We start from the raw sequence: 19,891 nt of genomic DNA, 5'->3' as shown, positions 1-19,891 counted from the left end.
CCATCTGATCTTTAACAAACCTCACAAAAAGCAAGCAATGGGGAAAGGATTCCCTGTTTAATAAATGGTGTTGGGATACCTGGCTAGCCACATGCAGAAAGCAGAAACTGGACCCCTTCCTGACACCTTACACTAAAATTAACTCCAGATGGATTAAAGATTTAAATACAAGACCTAACACCATAAAAACACTAGAGGAAAACTGAGGCAAACCATTTAAGACATAGGCATAGGCAAGGACTTCATGACTAAAATACTAAAAGCATTGATAACAAAAGCCAAAATGACAAATGGGACCTAATCAAACTCCACAGTTTCTGTACAGCAAAAGAAACAATCATTAGAGTGAACCAGCAATCAACAGAATGGGAAAAAAAAATTTGCAGTTCACCCATCTGACAAAGGGCTGCTATCCAGAATCTACAAAGAACTAAAACAGATTTACAAGAAGAAAACAAACAACCCCATCAAAAGGTGGGCAAAGGAGATGAACAGACACTTTTCAAAAGAAGATATTTATGCTTCCAACAAACATATGAAAAAATGTTCATTATCACTGGTCATTAGAGAAATGCAAATCAAAACTACATTGAGATTCCATCTCAGGCCAGTTAGAATGGCAATCATTAAAAAATCTGGAGAGAACAGATGCTGGGGAGGAGGTGGAGAAATAGGAATGCTTTTACACTGTTAGTGGGAGCATAAATTAGTTCAACCATTGTGGAAGACAGCGTGGTGATTCCTCAAGGATCTAGAAATAGAAATACCATTTGACCCAGCAATCCCATTACTGGGTGTATACCCAAAGGATTATAAATTGTTCCATTATAAAGATACATGCACACATATGTTCATTGCAGCACTGTTTACAATAGGAAATATTTGGAACCAACCCAAATGCCCATCAGTGATAGACTGGATAAAGAAAATGCGGCACATATATACCATGAAATAATACGCAGCCATTAAAAAGAATGAGTTCATGTCCTTTGCAGGGACATGGGTGAATCTGGAAACCATCACTCTCAGTAAACTGACACAGGAACAGAAAACCAAACACTTCATGTCCTCACTCGTAAGTGGGTGTTGAACAATGAGAGCACATGGACACCGGGAGGGGAACATCACACACTGGGGTCTGTTGGGGGGTGGGAGCCTAGGGGAGGTATAGCAGGGGGTGGGGAGATTGGGGAGAGATAACATTAGGAGAAATACCTAAGGTAGGTGATTGGGGGATGGAAGCACCAAATCACCATGGCATGTGTATACCTGTGTAACAATCCTGCAAGATCTGCACATGTAACCCAGAGCTTAAACTGTAATTGAAAAAAAAAAAAATTGCATTGGTGATTTGGGCTCTTTTTTGGATCCACATGAATTTTAGAATAGTTTGTTGTCAGTGTACAAAAATAAAATTTTACAATTTCAGTTGAACTTAAATTGATTCCAACTTCAAATTTTAGACGTATGATGTGTGAGATTTTGTCTTCTTTTCCTTGGCCCCCAAAATATTTAGGATGGACTTTATAGCTAATAAAATGAATTACACTTTTAAATCTGTGATCAAATAGTTTTGATTAGTTTGTAAAATTTTTGATGTAGAAATGTGTATATCAATCTTTTATTCTTACTGTTACATAATGGATGTAAATATTTGTAAGGTACCTAGGATAATTTAATACATGCAAGCATTTGGTAAAGATCAAATAGTGTAATTGGTATATCCATCACATTAAATACTTGTTTTTCTTTATGTTAGAAAGATTTGAATTAATCTCTTCCCACTGTTTTGACATATACAATAGATTATTGTAAACTATAATCACCTTACTGATCTATTAAACACTAGCTTTTATTTCTTCTATCAAACTGTATATTCATACCTATTAATCAACCACTTTTCATTTTCCCTCCTCAATACCCTTCTAGGCCTCTGGTAACCACCAATCTATCTTCATAAGACCCACTGTTTTAACTCCCACATATGAGTGAGAACACGTGATGCTTGTGTTTCTGTGCTTGGTTTGTTTCACTTCACATAATGACCTCGAGTTCTATCCATGTTGCCGAAAATGATAAGATTTCATTCTTTCTTAAGGATGAATAATATTCCATTGTGTCTATTACACACCCTATTTTTTATACATTTACTCATTGATGAGCACTTAGGTTGGTTTCCTAATTTGACCATTATGAATAGTGCTGCAATAAACATCGCAGTGTAGATATCTCTTTGACACATGGATTTTGAAAGTGCTTCATCATATGGTAGTTTTATATTTAATTTTCTGAGGAATCTCCATACATTTTTCCACAGTGGTTATACTAATTTACATTCCCATTAAGAGTATATAACGGTTCCCCTTTCTTCACATCCTCACCAGCATCCATTGTTTCCTATCTTTTTGATAAAGGTCATTTAAACTGATGATATATCATTGTGGTTTGCATTTACATTTCTCTGATGATTAGCAATGTTCAATAATTTGGCATACATCTTTGGCCATTTGCATTTCTTCTTTTGAGAAATAGTTATTCAGATCGTTTGCCCATTTTTAAAATTAATTATTTGGTGTTGTCTAGCTATTTTGACTTGATTGAGCTCTTTACATACTCTGGTTATTAATCTCTTGTCCAGAGAATGGAAGAAAGTACTTGCAAGATATCAATCTGACAATGAAGAAAGTAAAAAGACAACATTCTGGAAGAGAATGGAAGAAAGTTGTCTTTTTACTTTCTTCATTGCTTATTTTGCTGTACAGTTGATTTTCAATTTGTTGTAATTTCTTTTGTCTACTTTTACTTGCGTTTCCTGTGATTTTGAGGTCTTACACAAAAAGTCTTTGCCCTGACAAATATTATGGAGTGTTTATCTAACATTTTCTTCTAATAGTTTTATAGTTTCAAGTCTTAGGTTTAAGTCTTTAATCCATTTTGACTTTTTATATGGTAAAAGATAAGTTTCTAGCTTCTTTTTTTTTTTTTTTTTTTGCATGTGATGATTCCGTTTTTCCAGCATCATTAACTGTAGAACTGTCCTTTCCCATTGTGTGTTCTTGATGCCTTTTTCAAAAGGGTTGACTGCAAATACATGGATTTTTATCTCAGTTCTCTGTACTGTTTTGTAGTCCATGTGTCTGTTTTTAACACTAGTGCCATGTTGATTTGGTTACTACAGCTTTGTATGGTCCTTGTAAGCCAGAAAGTGTAATGCCTTTAGTGTTGGTCATTTTGCTCAAGATTGTTTTGGCTTTTCAGTGTCTTTTATAATTCCATATGTAGTTTAGAATCGCTTTTTTTCTGTTTCTTTGAAGAATGTCATTGGTATTTTGATAAGGATTGTATTGAATCTATAAAATACTTGGGTGGTATTGTGATTTTAAAAATATTAAGTCTTCCAATGCATGAGCATGAGATATCTTTCCATTTTTTGTGTCCTCTTCAATTCCTTTCCTCTGTGTTTTATTGTTTTTCCTGTATAGAGCTTTCACTTTTTTGGTTAAATTGATTCCTAGATACGTTATATTCTTTTATAAATAGGATTGCTTTCTTGATTTCTTTTTCAGATTGTTCCCTGCTGGTATACATAAATGCTGCTATTTTTTACGTGTTGATTTTGTATCTGCAACTTTACTGAATTTGTTTATCAGTTCTAACAGCTTTTTCGTGCCGTCACTCAGTTTGTCATTTATTTTTGTCCTTTAACCACTGCCTCTCGTGAGGCGAATGGGCTGCGGTCACAGCATAGCTGAAAAACAGCACACATCTCATTCTTTTCTCCTTTTCTTTCCTATTGTTGTCTTTTTATTTCCTTTCTTTCATTTTCTTTTCTTCTTCTCAATCCTATCTAACGGTTTTGCATATATAAGAAAAAGAATCTTACATATGAGCTCCAAACTTAATGAAATGAATTTGTTAATGAATGAGCTTCTCATAAAAGCTTCTTTCCTTGAAGGGAAATGAATATAGCACTGAGGAAGAGCTTGCTTAATCTGTAATAGTAATTAGGTCAACTGGCAACATTTTAGGTCTGTAATAAAAAGAAGTAAAGAAATTGAAGAAAAGGTCACATATTATTTTACATTTTAATTGAGCCATATTTCAAGGAAAGTATCAAATATTTACCTGCACACACTATTTCATTGTTAATATGCTTTGAGCAAAGATAGTAGACTAGATTTTTTTAATAACCCCTATGTTTTAAAGTGGTTTTAGATTTACAGAAAAATTTCAAAGATACTACCAAGTTCTCACATACCCTAAATTTAGTTTTCTCTATTAACATCTTATGTTACATGGCACATATTTTATAATTAATGAACCAGTATTGATAGCCAGAATCCAGAGTTTATTTAGATTTTCTTATACTTTACCTAATATCCTTTTGCAATTTTAAGATTTTAATGGGATTGCTGAACGACATTTAGTCATTCTGTCTCTCTAAGCTTTCCTTGGCTTAATAGTTTCTCAGATTTTCCTTGTTATTAATGACCTTGACAGTTTTAAGAGTACTGAGTTACTATTGTGTTTAATGTCCTTCAATCGGGATTTGTCTAGTCCCTTTATTTTATCATGATTAAATATGGGTTTTTAGTGATAGACCACAGAGAAAAAGTGCCGTTTTATAAAAGTATCATTACCTTTGTCAACAGTACAGTGCGTACTACCAACATTAATTATTACAATTGATGTTTACATTGATCATCTGGCTAAGGTAGCGTTTGTCAGGTGATTGCACTACAAGGTTATTCTGTTTTTCCTCTTCTATACCTTACTCTTTGGGAGAAGGTCATTCTATGCAGCCCACACTTCAGGAGTAAAACCTCTGCTTTACCTAGCAAATGTCAAAGTATCTATACAAATAATTTAAAATTATTCTGCATCAGAAATTTGTCTATTTTCCTTTATTTGTTCAAAAATTCACATATATCACTACAAGTATCTGAACATTTATTTTATACTTTGGGTTACAATATAATTATACTTAAATTTCCTGCTCACCTTTTTCTATTTTTGGCAACTGAGAGCTCTTGCAGTTGATTCCTGTTTCCCTTTGACATAAATCCATCATTGTGGTGTTTGAAGGTGTGTGTGTGTGTGTGTGTGTGTGTGTGTGTGTGTGTGTGTGTGTGTATTTTAAGTACTGTCTTACTTTATGGCACTGCAAGTTGATCCAGGTTTATTTTATATTCCTTCTATTTAAGTCCCAGAACCAGCCATATCTCTGAGGAGCCCTGTTTCCTGATATTGGAAAGTGGTATTAGAAACCTGGATTTGGGGCCGGGCAAGGTAGTTCATGCCTGTAATCCCAGCACTTTGGGAGGCCAAAGTTGGGGGATCATGAGGTCAGACATTTGAGACCAGACTGGTGGACATGGTGAAACCCCATATCTACTAAAAATACAAAAATTAGCCAGGTGTGATGGTGAGCACCTGTCCTCCCAGCTGCTTGAGAGGCTGAGGCAGGAGAATAGCTTGACCTGGGAGGCGAGGGTGGTAGTGAGCCAAGATTGCACCGCTGCTCTCCAGCCTGGGCAAATGAACAAGGCTCTGTCCCCCCCCCCCCCAAAAAAAAAAGAAAGAAAAGATAAGAAAGAAAAGAAATCTGGATTTGTGTACTATATATGCTTGTCCCTACTGAAGTGCTGTTGTTTCTATGTCCTCTCTGCTGACAGAGTAAGAATCCACTAACCCATATATGCACATACATGTGTAAATGTTCCTATATCTACCTATCTGTAACTACATTAACCAAACAGGAGTTCCTTTTACTCTCCCCAAATCTGGTTAATTACTACATGGATCATTCTAGCTCAGTCTCCTTGCTTATTTGTAAGTTTCCACTCCAACAGTGAGAAAACTGACTCCTCACATCCATCCTCCATTTATTTAATTGTTCAATTCTATTATAGTATACACGTAAAGTAGTATCAGTATTGTTAACCTGCAACCCAAAGGGAATAAACTTTGACAACTAGAGCACAGTGGTTGTGTGCATTTCCTTTAGCCTTTAGTCATACAGCACCATTCACTTACAAAGCCCCTTATCTCCCACCTCCTCAATGAGGTTGTTTTATAAAGTTAAATTGCATGGTCACATTCTGCATTCTAACCCCAGATTGCCCAAACTCTCAAATGACTTTTAAAAAATTCACCAGCATTAAGGTTCACTCTTTGTGCTGTTAAGTGCTATGGGTTTTGGGAAATTTGTCATGGCACATATCTAAGGCAGCAGTATCATACAGATTAGCTGCACTGCCCTAAAGGAATCTTCAGTGCTTCCCCTATTCAACACCCCCAGAGAGCCAACCCATGGTAATTACTGATCTATTTACTATCACTCTAATTTTACTTTCTTCAGAATATCATATAATTGAAATCATATAGTGTTTAGTCTCTTTAGGTTAGATTCTTTCACTTATGAAAATGTATTTGAGATTTCCCCATGTCTTTTTGTGGCTTGATTGGGCATTTGTTTTTATAATTGAAGAATATTTTATTGCATGGATGCATAATTTCTTTATCCATTCACCTATCAAAGAACATTCTGGTTGTAATTATTGTCAAAATATTATAGTGAAAAGAGAAATAATATACTAAAATGAACAATCATATACAAAGGCAGAGTTTTATTTTTCTTTACACATAGTAATCTTCTCCCCATTTCCCTGACACATACTGGTAAGAGGTGATTCAGAGTTTTTGAATCAACCAGAGTTAAACTCAAATCTAAATACATATCAATAAAATGCTTGTTTTAATGTGGTGCCTTTGAAATATTTGAATTTAGCAATACCGGTTCAACGGTTCACTCTATAAAACTATTATTCACAGGGACAGGGAATATTCCAAATTAGATTTTTTTCAAAGAGAAATTATTTTCACGTAATTAAGTATGTAATCAAAATTAACTCAAGTGCCTTTCATGTGCCCAAAAATCATCCCATAAATAAGTTTCAATGTCATCTATGCACATATAAATGAACTCAAAAAGCTATTGTAGGTACTTTAAGACCTAGCAGACAAGACTTTATAAGTCAAATTCTTTTCTGCCTATAAATAAATGTAGACATGATTTATATAACTAAAATGGTTTTTATGATTTATGTATTAATATTTTGCGTCACATATACACCATGGAATACTATGCAGCCACAAAAAAACGATGAGTTTGTGTCCTCTGTAGGGACATGCTTGAATCTGGAAACCATCATTCTCAGCAAACTGACACAAGAACAGAAAATCAAACACCACATGTTCTCACTCATAGGTGGGTGTTGAACAATGAACACACTTGGACACGAAGAGGGGAGCATCACACACTGGGGTCTGTTGAGGGGGGCTATAGGAGGGGTAGTGGGAGACAGGGTAGGGGAGGGATAACGTGGGGAGAAATGTCATGTATAGGTGATGGGGTGATGGTGGCAACAAACCACCTTGCCATGAACGTACCTATGCAAGAATCTTGCATGATCTGCACATGTACCCCAGAATCTAAAGTACAATAAAATATATATATATGTGTATATATATAGATAGATAGATGATAGATAGTGTCCTTCATTTAGTTTGAAAGCAACTTTCTATTAAAAAGTTTATTTTTATTTTTATGGTTTTGTTCTCCTCATTGAAGGACTGTAACACCAGTTTCTATGGTTTGAATAATTGTCCTCTTCAAAACTCATGTTGAAATTTAATCTCCAATGTCACAGTATTGAGAGGTGGGGCCTTTAAGAGTTGGTTAAGTCATCAGGGATATACCCATTCACAGATTAATGGATTAATAGGTTATTATGGGAGTGAGACTGGTGGCTTCGTGGGAGGAAGAGAGCATGGGTCTAGCACACTCTGTCCCCTCACAAAACGAGACCCTGAACTACCTCAGGATTCCACTACCTCAGTGTCTCCACCTGCAGAACCCTCACCAGAGGGGGCCCCCCAGTGTTAGGCATTTCAGCCTCCATAACTGTAAGAAATACATTTCCTTTATTTATAAATAACCCAGTTTTAGATATTCTGTTATGAGTAACAGAAAAGGAACTAAGATACTAGTCTATTATTCACATTGTCCCTCTAACACAGAGCAGTAGAAGAACCTGGTAGATTAAATAGTATAGTAACAATGATCAAAAACAAATATAATATTTTATCATATTGGTATATGCAATAAAACCTCCTTTTGGTTTTACAGAATAAAGCTGATTTTAAAAACACCATACTGGAAATAAAATCAATGGGCTGATGTGTCACATTTGCACATTGGACGTATAATTCTTTATAATCTGATAAATGTCATTGTATAAAATTTTGTTCCTAAGAGTAATTATTTAAATTTGAGGTTCTAAAATATAATTTTTTGTTATAGAAATATTTGATTTTAAAAAATTGACTCGAGGAATAAGCCAAAGATCTACACATGTTCTTTAGTATTGCTACTTGTACTTAGAATCTACAGTAAAATATTTAAATAGCTAAAAAAATTTTTTTGTTACTTCAGTATAATCAAAATACCAGGCTTGTATTTTTTTTTAACTACCTAAATGTTTATGTCATGTGGACATAGCCTGGAGTTTTTCTACCAAGGCATTACACATTCCTTTACAGCATAAAAATCAGATAAGTAGAAATCATTCTCACATTGAGGCAAGTCCTTGATGTTGATAGTTTTCTTTGTGCAAATGTGACACATCAGCCCATTGATTTTATTCCCAATGTGGTGTTTTTAAAATCAGCTTTATTCTCTAAAACCAAAAGAAGGTGAATCATTTTTACTAGAACATCAAAAGCATAATTTAGCATCTATCTGATGATATTCAGTTTAAAATTCTAATCAAAGCGTATTTAGCACAGTGATGAGAAAATACAAGTGCATTGATTATAAAATAGGAACACATGAACATTTAATATAAACACAAATAATAACAATGGGACAAAAACATGTTTTCTTTTCGTTACATGAACTTTTTAGCCACAATTAGAAGAGGAAATTTTTACAGGCTCAATAAAAAATTAAAAAGTTTAATAATAAAAGCTTTACGATAGTTCTCTCAACACATGTATTTACAGGAAAAAATAAGGCTTTCGCAGTTAAAAAAAGAATACCCAGATTTACACAACAATAAAAGCCAAACACAGGTTTTAACAAAGAGCTATATAACTCTGAAATCTATGCTCTTTGATTACACTATACTTTCTTCTGTCAGTTTAATTTTAACAGTAGGAAAAAAGCACAACATTACATACAATAATAGCAAAACCTGGAGAGGTATACATGCCCCGTGTAGGAAAAAAACAAACATGTTATTAAGTTGAAGCAGTTGGCAGTGGATGAAGACAGCTTAAACAAGCAACGTAACAGTTTTTAAGCCTATTTAGCATTGTTTTCAACTAAACTATAGTCGTAAATAAAAATAATCTTAGGACACATCAATATAGTCCCATTTCTTCCATTTTAACAATATATAGTGCTTCTGTGAATTCTTGGACCACTATATGAGATAAAGAAATTTACCCCAATATGTAAAATTTCCATTTTTATGCCTAGCATTTACTTTGGATCAATAAAGACATATGGAGTTTGAAGACTTCGAAAAAAACGGAATGTAAATCTATACAAGCCAGAGAGGCAGGGAGGCAAGCCACTCTGGTTTTTCAGTTTGTAAACTTTACGGGTTTTGATAATTCATTTGAGGATGACCTAATTTTCAATGATTTCTTTAGCACATTTTACCCATTTCATTGCCATATGTTCCTAATAACTTATCTAACCTAGCTAGTACAAGTTTGCATTTCTTCTGGAAACATTCTGAGAATGAGAGCATTTCCAGTGAATTAGGCATGCCTTTTATTCTTGGGGGACTTCTGTGTTTAAATGAATACTCACACGCTTCATTACAGTATCTCTAAAATACATGCAAACCCCGAGGCATACCAAATTACTGAATTAAGGTGACATAATTCTTAGAAAAAGAGTTCAGTGCTTCATCCTAAAATATACCTATGTCTCCAAGGTTCTGACTAATTTATATTGCTCGGGGAACTGCCCCAATTTACTTTGGCTTTCAATAAAATACCTACAGCTGCCTCTAGGTATAGCACTGATTTGGGACAGCAGTGCCAGCTGAATTAGTGTTATCATAGTATCATTATTTTTAATAGATCTTCATTTGATAAGAGTGAAAAGATTAGGACCCAATCTAACTTGTTACATTTGTTATTAGGAGAGCGCACCAGGCTTTCAAATGGTAGATTAATATTAGTTTGTTTGCAGCTGCACTAAAGACAACATTTTTTTTATGTAAAAATAATAGCAACTCTAGAGTTGAGATAATATTTTTTGTTTCACTTAGTGGTCTGGGAATTCACAGAAGTGCTGAAAACAGTTAAAGTAGGAACAAATGATGAAATGTTAGTCTAGAGTAGAATCATTTTTTGTGTCTCCATTAAATAGCAAAACCGAATCCTCACTTGTTGAATAAAATGATGTAACATTATATATATGTGTGTTACTAATGAAATAATAGATGCGTAATTAAGCTACGTTATGGGATAATATTAATGCTGGCCTTCTTGATATAAAACGGGTGAGACTACAGGATAGGGGTTTAAATGCTAAAGAGAAAGACTTCTGTCCAAAAAAACATAAGAGCCAGAAAGAGATTGAAAAGGATTAGCTCTTGATCTTCAGTTGATTCAAGCCAAGTGTTTCAAACTCTGATTTTAAATTTCAAATTGAGCTATGTGTTGAATCACATAACTTGAAAGCTGTACCTCCAAAAATGGCACAGGGTCATTTATATCTGCCAGGCAACAGAAAATGTATGTATGACCTTCTGTGGTGTAGATAAAATTCAATCCATGAAGTATTTCTTCTTACTTTCATTATCTAAGCCCTCATGAAAAAGGAACTATACCAAACATGCAAACATGTGTATTTTAACAGCTTTAACAATATTCTGAGCCTTTCTTTTTTTTTTTTTTTTTTTCTTTAAAGTGATGGAGTCTTGCTATATAGCCCAGACTGGTCCAAACTCTCCTTGGCCTCTCAAAGTGCTAGGATTACAGGCGTGAGCCACTGCTCCTGGACTGAGCCTTTCTTAAGTAGCAAAGGTGTTCTGCACATAAAAAGAGATCTCAGCAACCATTTTGGTTAACTTTGGGGAATGGAGAAAATATTACATATTCCAGAAGTCAAATTTACTTTCCTTTATTATTTAAGAATTAATGTTGGGATTGCCTCACTCCCCCATTCATATATTGTTTCTATATTATCCATGAATTGAAAGTAGCTATTTCCTCCCTCCTTATATTCAAAGGAAAATTTCTTTTGTGATAGGATTAATTATTTATATATTAAAATATTTTTTCTTCAAGTATTAAATTTCTATTGTGCTCATTATTCACAAATACTAAAAATTAAATTGTTTACTTTCTACCACTAATATTTTAAGTAATACTGTTTATAATTTCTGGTGTATTCTCTCTAATATTTCTGTTAACATATCATGAAAGTTCAAAAAAGTAAAAAGGGGTAAACTTTAAAGTGTATCACTAAAAAAGATACTTAAAAATTACCTCAAGTCGCAGATGACTCACTCAAATGATACTTTAATCTTTAAAGCAAAACTGTGAAAAATAAAATAGAAAACAATATAAGGTATTTCCATCTTCGCCAATTCACCCCTTTGATGTACATACACAAAATTATGTATTTTTTTTTAACAAACAAGAAGAAGGAAGCCAATCAGACATATACTCTATAAAAGACACAGTAAAATAAAAATGGAGATCTCTTAAAAGCAAATGGGATAATAACAGACATTGGTATATACATAGCTGCTATAGTGTGAAATGCATAAAATAGAGCAAAGACGATTACATTACTTTCTTTTTCTTTGTTTATTTTATTTTGTGAGACAGGGTCTCACTCTATTGCCCAGGTTGGACTGCACCCTTGACCTCCCAGGCTCAGGTGATCCTCCCATCTCAGCCTGGGACTATAGACACACACTTCTGCAGCCTGCTAATTTTTGGCATTTTTGTAGAGACAGGATTTTGCCATGTTACCCAAGCTGGTCTTGAACTCCTGGGCTCAAGAAATCCACCTGCCTCTGCCTCCCAAACTGTTGGGATTACATTAGTGAGCCAGTGTACATGGCCTGTATTATTTTCATTAATCACACATTTTACAATGGAGGTTTTGTAGTTATGAGCTATTGTATCTATCTTAGAAGTAGGAACACTGACAGAATCATATTTTACTGTGTGATTTTAATAGAGGCACAGTTTACATGTTTCTGTTTGAAAGGAAATTATATTTACAGTGCTTAAGAGCAAGGACCCTGGAACCAGATAGCCTGAGATTGCATCTAACCGTCAATTTACTAGAAGTGTGACTACGTATGAATTGCTCAGCTCTGTAATTCTTAATAACAATACCACAATAATATTATTGTGATGATTAAATAAAGTACACCAAATGTGCCTACTGCCTTGGCATTCTTTAAATGTTAAGGTTTATGTGACATATTGATTGTCAAAAATTAAAGGAATTAAAGATATCCACAATTCTCAAATGTCAGTTTGTATGAACATTACTTAGAAATGTGGATATTGATGCTGATCCTGATATGTGATACTCCCATCCACAGATTTTGATTCATTAGGGATAAGAATGCTCAATTCTAACAACCACCTTAAGTCCATTAACCACGATTTTAGAAGCTTAGAAACATCAAATAAAAAATACAATTTATTAAGACTGATTTTATTAATATATTGGAAAAAATTGAACATTACAAAGAGAGGTATATCTTATTTTTATTAATCTATAAAACATTTTAGAAACGGTTTTTTTTAAAGGTGACACACAAACACAAAACAGCTTATTTTTTAACGTGAAGTTGTAAGAGAAATAGATTTCCTGGATGAAAATAAAAACATACTATGATGAAAAATAAATAACAAAATTAACAACAAAAACCCAGCATACTTTTAAAATATAATTTGTGATATCAATCAAATTTGCTATTAACTAAATGAAAATTATAAAGTCATAAACTTTCTGAACTGTATGCTATAATATTACCAAAGTTGTATTCAGTTGCTTTAAATGCTTACATTTTAAGAGAAAAAATACAATCTAAGATTTAAATTCTGCAAGTTAGTTAAGCAAAAAGTTTACAAATATAGCATGAAATGTGTCCACAGTTGTAGATAAAGGGCCTTATAAATATACATGTAAATGACTTTGCCAGATGATGTACAGAAAGAAGCGGGTAGGGAGGGAGTGAGAGAGACGGGGAAGAAGAGAGAAGAGAAAGAGGAAGAAAACCCGCACTCTCATAGAATCTTCATCTTAGCAACATACAGGTGACAACAATTGATTTAAAAAATTTAGACACAAAGTATCAAGGACTGTTCACCATCAAAATAGTCCACATTGTACACATATTATCTAAATTATCTTAATAGCTGTTTGTAATGAGGCCTGTCATCATTATTCAATTTTTCAGACGAGAGAATTGACACTCGTAGATAAATCAGTAGAACCTCACTTTTGGTCCTTGAAAAACTGAATAAATTTTTTCCATGTGGGTTAAGACAAGGAGAGTATCAGACCTGTTCAAAAGTACGCCTGAACCACGCATGGAGATGTGCTGACACCAGCAGTTTTTCAGTTATTCTTTCTAGGAACATTGCAACAAATCAGTTTTCTTATTTGAGCATAAGAAACACAATATATCAACTGCTTTTAGGAGCCTTTCACACTCTCTTTAGAGATATAAGCAAATTCATACACACACATATACATATTCATATAGGTGTGTGTTGACTTTGTAAGAGTTTAGCGAGGTGGGGTTTGGTGGCTCATGTCTGTAATTTCAGAACTTTGGGAGGTCAAGGCACAGATTGCTTGAACCCAGGAGTTAGACACCAGCCCCGGTAACATGGTGAAAGCCCATCTACTAAAAGTAAAAAAATTAACTGAGCCTGATGGTGCATGCCTGTAGTCCTAGCTACTCAGGAAGCTGAGGTGGGAGGATTGCTTGAGCTCAGGAGGTGAAGATTGCAGACCACCACTGCACTCCAGCCTGGGCAACAGAGTGAGATCCTTTCTCAAATTTAAGAAAAAAAAAAGGAGTTGGTTCATATGTTCCATTTATACATAATCAATATTTTTAAAACTCTTACTTGCTCATGCTCCCTTCTTTCATGTGCATATTTTTGAAGTCAGTCAGTCAAAGGCTATGATACTTCCTGTTCATAAACTGTATAATATGTTCTAAAATAGTTGTAAACTGCTATACATGGTATATGGCATAATATTCAAAACTATAATTTTGTTATTTCCATTTTACAGGTGAGAAAAATTGAGGTAAAGGAAATAATGTATTATTTCTTTATTAGACACTAGATATTTTATGCAGTCTACATGATTATTTCCAAGTCATCTTCTACACTACTATTGTAAATTACCACTGTGAAATAATTCAAACTGATAATTAATCCAAGAGCACATTTTGTTTTAAGAAATCAAGTCTAAAATAGGCAATTATATCTCTATTAATTATGGTCAATGAAATCATAGGAAATACAAAGAAGTCTAGTTTGCAGGAGCTGAAGTATTTTGACGTTTTCTGAACCAGGCAAAGGCAAGCGGCTATGGTCTTGATAGCCATGTAGATCAGGAATTCCAGAAATCAAGACACAAACAAAATGGAACGTGAAACTAAGCTACCAACAGAACAGCAGAAGTCATAGTGGTGTGTAAAAAGGAATGTGAATTCTACTCATCAGTTTAGCAAAGTATCAAGGAATCTTGTACTCCTTCAGGTGCTAAGCTAAAATAAATAAATAAAAAGTTACCCTTGGGGAGTCAGAAATTTCAGGCAAATGTGGTTTTCAAATTCATACCTCTCTGTGTTTTGTGAATAGTAAGTTGAGAAATTCACATTTAAAAAAAAATTGATTTCAAACGCTGAGGGCCCTGGTGGTTCCATCATAGAAACAATATAAAACTTTCCTTTATAGATCTTTCAAAAGCTAGGACTCATGGAGCTCGCATGAAAACTGCTCTCACAATGAGCTCACAGTCAATGTTTACAAACCATATGAGGAGACCTACAATGAGGAAAGTTAACAGATGGAAGAAATGGGAGAGTTTGTTCTCCAAGTCAAAAAGTCCATTGGCATTCTAATCAAAATCTCACCAGGAATTTTAGCACAGCTTGACACGGTGATACTATAATCCTGCTGGAATTGTAAAAGTCAAAAATTGCCATGGAACTTTGAAAACGTTCATTATCAAGCCACTAGTTTAAACTGGCTAAATGGAATAGAACTCAAAGTTCATATTCCCCCAAACACATATGATATATGATACATGGTGGAAATATCACTGCACATAAATGGGAAAAGAATTGAATTAGGGTTCCCCAGATAAGGAAGAAAACAAACAATAGGGTGTAGGGTGTATAGACACACATGTCTGTCTATCTATCTATCTATCTATCATCTATCTATCTATCTATCTATCTATCTTCTATCTATCTATTTACAAACAAAGAGACAGAAGAATGAGGATTTGTATTTATTTTAAGAAATTAGTGGCCGGGTGCAGTGGCTCACACCTGTAATCCTAGGACTTTGGGAGGCCAAGGTAGGCGGATCACTTGAGGTCAGGAAGTCAAGACCTGCCTGGCCAACATGGTGAAACTCTGTCACTACTAAAAATACAAAAGTAGTCGGCATGGTGGCACATGCCTATAATTCCAGCCACCTGACTTAATGAGGCAGGAGAATCACTGGAACTCGGGAGGCAGAGGCTACAGTGAGCCAAGATCACGCCACTGCACTCCAGCCTGGGTGACAGAGTGAGACTCTCTCTGGCTCAGAAGAAAAAAAAAAAAAAAAGAAATTAGCCCACTCAGTTGTGGAGGCTTACCATTCCAAAGTTTAAAGGTAGGCTTGCAAACTGGAGACCCAAGGAAAAGTTTCTGTTGCAGATCTAATTCAAAGGCAGTTTGGCTGACAGAATTTTCTCTTGGGGAAAGCCTCTTGGGGAGGTCAGTCTTTTGCTTTTAAGATCTTCAACTGATTAAATGAGGCCTACCTACATTATCAATGGCAACCTGCTTTACTCAAAATGGTCACTGATTTAAATGTTAATCTCTTCTAAAACATACCTTCACAGAAACGTTTAGTATGTCTGATGAAATCTCTAGGTACCACAGCCTAGCTAAATTAACACATGAAATTAACCATGAAGAGTGCACCCTTTGTCAATTTAGCACCCATATTCAGCTACTTAAACCATACTTCATCTTCAAATAAAGATAATAATAGCAAGGTTATACTTTCACCTAACATAACTATTCTACGTATAACCAAAAATGCACTAACCCTTTCCCTAGAAGAAGATACACAGCTCTTGGTCATGTTTACTTTTCTCTATATCCCGTAAATTAAATATCATAATATAAAATTAACAATATTTAAATACTATGATATAAAGTCAATAGATCTTTTATGATAAAGGGATAAGTGAGGAAAGAAAAAAAGATATTTGATATTTGTGCACACCCATATGCCTAACAAATTAAGGGTGAAATACTCATAACAGATACAGGCCTCACTTCTGTAATTGCTCATGTGGTCGTAGCTGGTATTTATATTTGCCTTCGTCCACTACCCATTCCATATTACTTTTCCCCTCAGGAAGTACCCTAACTGATTCTTGTTTTTTACCTGATAGGGTAAATTAAATCCCCAAATCTTCATTTCTGAAGGGTCTGGGCCACTAGTAGCTCTGTCTACATTAGGGGATTGTACTTCTCCATTGACTTTAATCACAGGGAGTGACAATTTAGCACTAAGAGATTCCCTAATGGATGCTTCGTATTTCAGACATACTCTTTCTTAACTCCATTGTGCAGTAACAATCCAATTTGCCCTGGGTAGCCAGGAAGAATCACCCAATCAATGCAGTAACTTTTTTCTTTACCTGGTCATTTAGCAGAGAGGCCCAAAGTGACTGGGGGTCCAGGAGAGACTTCATACCCAGTTCAGTGTAATCATTGTGTTTCTTCGTGGAAGTATTCCTCTTTTAAGAACGAAGATCTGTATGCCAGCAGAGCATAAGGGTACAGGAACAGGAAGCAAATGCTTGTTAGCAGGCCACTGGTGGTAATATCATGTATTGTCACAGCCATTTCCACTTCATTCCTAAATGGGTACATTCTGACTGTAAGAGAGACAGCACCATACACTGCATGCTGATTCAGAGGATACAGACCCCTAGAGAACTTTGCCCCAGCCCTGGAAGGAATTATCACATAGTCGTGCTATCACTGAGTCATCAAAAGGCCATTCTATTGTTCTATTAAGCCAACTGCTTAGAACAGCAGGGAACATGATAAGATCAGTGAATTCCAGAAGCATGAGCCTACTGCCACACTTCACTGGTTATGTAGTAAATTCCTTGATCAGAAGCAAGCCTGGGTAGGAAACAGTAACAATGGATTAGGCATTCTGTAAATTCACAGATGATAGTTTTGACGGAAGCATTGCATGCAGGGAAGGCAAATTTGTATCCACTGTTAAGTGTCTATTCCTGTAAGAACAAAACACTACCACTCCTGTGATGGAAGTTGTTTAATATAATCAGGAAATCCACCTGCCACTAGACAGCTGGCTGATCACCCTGGGGGATGATGTCATATCAAGACTCAACATTGATGTCCACTGCTGGCTGATTGTCCAGAAGTGCATGTAGCCAGGCCAGCTTTGGTGAGTAGAACCATGGTATTGCCCTCTCATCTCCTTATCTTGTAACGTAAGATGTGTTCACCTTTTATGACAGTTTTTAAGTATTTGTTTCACAGTGATCAGGTTTACGCAAACATACCCTCAAAGACCAAAGAAAGAGACCAACACATCCAGTTTCTTAGAAATATTTAACAGGGACTTACAAACAAAAGTCATAGTCAGAGAGTCATTAGATAAAATGGTAGATTCTTGCACTGTTACTCCTTAGACCCAGGACTTACATAGCATATGGAAAGAGTATGTGTGCTTCAGAAGGGATGTGTAGGACTACTGCTTAAGGGCAGGATTTATGGTAAGCACAATAACATCAAGGTTGTTTTGATCTAAGAACAGAATTTACGGTAAACACATGCTCCTACACAAAGAACAGTATATAAAATAGAAATCTTAGGGGCATTCCAGAACTGAGCTCAATGAGAAGTCAACATGGTGTCAACTTCTAAGATGAAGTTGCCTCAGCCTCCGCAGTATTGCTTTCTTTACATCATAGCACTTAACTTATGAGATATCAAGAAGAGTAAGCGTCGCCCAAAGAAATTTGCATTGGCTTATGGGGGAAAGGGAAAGGGTTTGCTTGGTTTGCTTGTTACAATGGTATGCGTGATAGTTTCATCAAGTTAGGTGGAAGTAGAACTTTGTTATTGTCTTTATCTGATGATTAAATATGTTTAAGGAGATGCTTATGGGTGCCAAGGTGTCACATAAAATTAGCTATACAAAAACAGTCAAGAAATGTTTCCTTGCAGATTCAGAATCCCTCTCTCAGCTTCCTGCTTGTCATCTTTTCTGGAATGCCTCAGAGCACTTCGTACTCTGCATGACCAAAATGAACACATGATTCCATATTCCAAAATTTGTCCCTTTTCCATTTCTGTGCTTCTAAGTAAAAAACAGCTCCATCCACCCAGCTATGTATGCCAAAGATAAAGGTGCCATTTTATACAATAAAGATGAGAGGAAAATGTTAATTATTAAAAGCCCTTTATTAATCCCATGCTATTCTACTTTCTTCAACAAGTTTATAATACTTAACTTGGTTTTCATAAAGTTAATTAAAGTAAGTAGTATAATGATTCCTGGTATTTTACGATTTTGTAAACTCATTAATCCAAGCTTATTCCTAAATCATGCCCATTTAAAACACATTTTGTTTCATTAAAAAAGTATTTAAACATTTCATTCAAAACATAAACCTATATTCCACAAGTTTAGGGCATTAATATAAACTCTGTCTACAAAAGTTTTATTCTAGAAGGTCCTTTAACATTTAAAATTAGTGGTAATTGTAGAAAATAATGTAATTTAAAATCTGACATCAAAAGTATTATTGAATATAAATCATTCTTAAGAATGGCTCTTGGTAACATCTTGCATTTTAATTGAGAGATAATGGCCCTTTCAGGAATCCTGCTGGTTGCTCTCTTTGGTCATTTGCTTTTATTTTAATCTATTATCTTTAAAAATTTTAGTACGTGCTCATGCCTGCTGTGATGGAACTATAAGGCAAATTTGGGATACATATGGAATTTCCTCTATGCATAATACTTTGAGCCTTTAATTCCAAACTGATGTTATATTCTTTGAGACGGTATAAATATCACCATCTAAAAATTCTGTCTGAAGCAGCAGAAACAAATGGACCATCTGGAGAATGGGTAGGAGGGATGGGTCTATAGAACACTTCAACTTGCCATGGATCTAAGAACCAGAGAAAGATGCAATAACAGAGGGTGATGATAGAGCTGCTACTGTTATAGAACTGCTGCTACTACTTTGTTGCGATTTTATAACACGTATCATTCATTTATAATCAGATCCTCTATCTCTGTGTTTTAGGTATTATTTTGAACATGTCCCTCACCAACAAACTCAGCTCTGCGTTCTTTGATGGAGGAGATTTGCTCATCTCTGTATCCTCAGTATGTATATAAAGACCTTAACCAAAGAAAAACTGCATATAATAAGGGCTTGTAATAGGGTGTTATAATTATTTAAATACACAGAAATGTGAAAGTAAAGGGCATAAATATGTGTGCTCTGAATTTTTTTTTTTTTTTTTTTT

This window comes from Sapajus apella, unplaced genomic scaffold, assembly GCF_009761245.1.
Source record: "Sapajus apella isolate SASKATOON/1434 unplaced genomic scaffold, GSC_monkey_1.0 scaffold27, whole genome shotgun sequence".
Classification (NCBI taxonomy): Eukaryota; Metazoa; Chordata; class Mammalia; order Primates; family Cebidae; genus Sapajus; species Sapajus apella.
Note: the sequence above shows the minus strand (reverse complement) of the source record.